Consider the following 3,390-nt stretch of genomic DNA (forward strand, 5'->3'; position numbering starts at 1 on the left):
TTACAGACAAAACAGATGCATTTTTACATAGACACGACACAGTCTATTAAGAGTTGCATCCAGTTTGTGCCCCTCCATTGGGTCATTCCAATCAAGTGATACAATTTTTTTACCTCATGTCATCCAATTTTCTTAATATTTTGTACACTAGTTGAATGATCAAAACTAAGTTTAAATCTGAAATGTTATTTTTTAAAATCTCATCCTATTTGTGAGTTATGAGGGTTTGAATTATTATTTTTAAATGACAATTTTGGCCTTGCCGGACTACACATAAACTTTAAGAGCTCAGCTCAGAATTGAGATATGCCAAAACTAAAACCACCAGTCTCTTCAGAACTTCATGGGCTTTATTATGATATGTCACAAGATGGACTTACTTTAAATTTAAGTTACAAAACGGAAAATTTTAAAGTTTTAAAAAATTAATATGATTTTAAAATCCCCCAAAATGTATTTAATCATGGGATCTCAATGGGATCACATTTTTAAAAAATGTTTTGTACATACATGTCTGCCTTATTGGGTTGTATTTAGGATAAATGGGTCTTTTTGAAGTAAAATATAACAGAATAAACAAGACTTCAGACTGTAATATCAGTTATTTCAGGCATTTCCTTAGAAAGTTATTTAATTAAAAGGTATATGAAAAGACCCATTTTAAAGTATTTTTTTGAAAAGGTGATCCTATTCAGATCCCAAGATGAATTTTTTCAGGTCCCAAAGGCTCATTTTTTGGGCCGCAGTGAAACATGGGGTTTCTGCCACCAAACATTGCAGGGGGCCTTTTGCTGGTATTTGGCGCCGCTTGGGCGCGATTCAGATGACGGGTTTTCAGCGAAACCATGACCAGCTAAATTCTGCAGTTAAGTAGCCACAATTTTCACACACTGCTTAGAACTAACAAATGTGTTGGGCAGGACACATTGATCTAAAGGGAAATGTGCGGTTTAAATTGCATGTGATGGTAATAATATTGTGCCACTCAGGCTTTGAACAAAACTGTGTATAGTTTTCACAAATTAATGCTGTAGCTTGTTGTTGCTTGTTTTACTTTACTATCAGTTCCTTTCCCTAACGCTTAAATATTTCACATTTTTCTTTTGTTGGCTTCCTTTGAAATGTGTGCATTGCAGTCGGCAGGCCTAGTAATTGAAGATACGCATGAGCAAATGATGTAATTGGAATTGAAAGGTAGAAGTTTATTCTTATAATAAAACAAAAAACCCCCTATACATGTATTGAACTCTTTGATATTTAGAAAAGTATATATTTGGGGATTGACAGAAAAATACTGGCCATCTTCACATATTTCCATGCAAATGCGGTACACTATTAAGTGCCAATGGGGGTTATCAGCAGTATTAAACATTCGTTCAGACATTGGCCATTTCCAGGAAAGTTTAGTTTTGCAAAGTTTTCATTAAAGGGAAGGGGAAAGGACCGGGGATTGCTTCGGTAATGTGATGCAGACTGCTAAACCTCCAATTAACACTGAGAGTTAATTGGATATGCAAGAAGTCTAGACCAGAACAATAATTCATGGATAATCAAAATGCTGAATTTATTAATTTCTTCTTGGTCCATACATATCTTACTGGCAGAATTGCTTTATTTGACTTTGAAAGGTTATCCTTTAGAGTCCAGGCATGGCCAAACATGGCCCTTCAGCTGTTTTGGAACTACAACTCCCATCATGTCTAGCTAGCAGGACCAGTGGTCAGGGATGCTGGGAATAGTAGTCCCAAAACAGCTGGAGGGCCAAGTTTGGCCATGCCTGCTTTAAACTGTTCTCAATCTGTGGAGGGCAAACATGGACACATACCATATTTACTTGAATCTAATGCTCAGCATTTTTGCAAAAATCAAGGTGCGCATTGGATTCGATGACACATTTGCCAGCAAATACTTGTTTGGGTTTCAAGGTTCTGAAAATTGAGGTGCACGTTATAGATTCGATGGTGCATTAGACTTGGGAGTAAATACGGTACACTGTCCCTGACCGGCATGTGTTGGAGCAACCTCAAAGTTCCATGTACTGCTGAAAAGGGTTTCTAAGCCCACACCGTGGAACGTTCTCAAGTGTCTTCCCATGACAGGCAACTTGTTCCCCTTAAATCCCACTTCCATGGGTTTTGCTGTTCTGCACTATTCTAATAGCCTTAGATTGCGTGACCCTTGAGGATAGAACCTTTGGAAAATAGGATAAAAGCTCTTCCGAGCCCATGGGATAAAGCAGGACAGAGCATGCTGCTGAAAACCATTCATTAAGGAACAACTATTGACTTCATGTTCTGATTGTGGACTTCCTATAGGCATCATCTCTTGCTCCTGGGCAAGGCCTTCAGCTTCCTGTAACTCTATAGTCCAAAGGTGGAATCCAGCTAATATGGTCCATAAATGCAAAGATGGCACACTAGAACTTCCCTCTCTTGGGTTTGTGCTCCGCCTCCTCCCCAAAATCTTCTCTAGAGGGTTGAGGGAACACCTAGGACAGATTTAGGGATGTGTGTGTGTGTGTGTCCATTGCTCAAGTGGAAATCCTTTGTGCTGACCATCCCGTTTTCCTGGTTTGGGCTTTAAACACCCCTCCAACATATTTATGGCACAAAAGCAGATCCCCACTCAGTGTGTACTCACCCCTGCTCTCTCCCTGCACCTATTTAGGCACGCAGCAGTTCTGCACAGAGATCTAGCCACGCTTGGCTGCCAAATGTATGATGTCTGTTTCTTGCATTCACACCTTTTAAGTATTTTTGTTTTTTTAAAAAAACAACACAGCCACCTTACACTCTTAAAGAAAATGTATGAAAGAGCTGCTGGCACATTTTAGCCATTCGAGCAACTGAAAGCACTTCAAACCAACACTTGAGAAGCACTTGCCTCCTCACTTCCAGCCCCTCTCTGAAGACTGGAGAAGAGACCCTCTTAAGAATATTAGAGGGGTGGGCAGGGGAAGGACTAGACTATGTGAAAAATGAACATAATATTTTAGCCACTGTTCATTCATTTTCAGCCTTATTTTTAAAAAAGCGTGCCTGGACATTCCGTTGTTGTGCCCACAACCTCAGTTTAAGGTGCCATTTAGCTCCTTGCTTTCATATCTCCATTTCTAACACTGGGTACAATATATAAGAGACTTGAAACAGTAGAACTTAAAACACTTGCAGCCCAGAAACCCTGACTGCACGGTGCCATCATCAGGGCAAGATGTTGAATCTGTACAATCACCGGCTACAAACTGATTCTATACTTAAGCTATCATTCCGTTTTGACAGATATCCCAGTTTTGCAAGTTAAAAGTCATTGGATAAACTGGCCTATAGCAAAACAGTTACCTTTAAGTGCATTCAGGCAAAATGTTTTGAAGAATGAGACATTCGATACAGA

The sequence above is a fragment of the Podarcis pityusensis genome (assembly GCF_964106645.2).
Source record: "Podarcis pityusensis genome assembly, chromosome: 6".
Lineage (NCBI taxonomy): Eukaryota > Metazoa > Chordata > Lepidosauria > Squamata > Lacertidae > Podarcis > Podarcis pityusensis.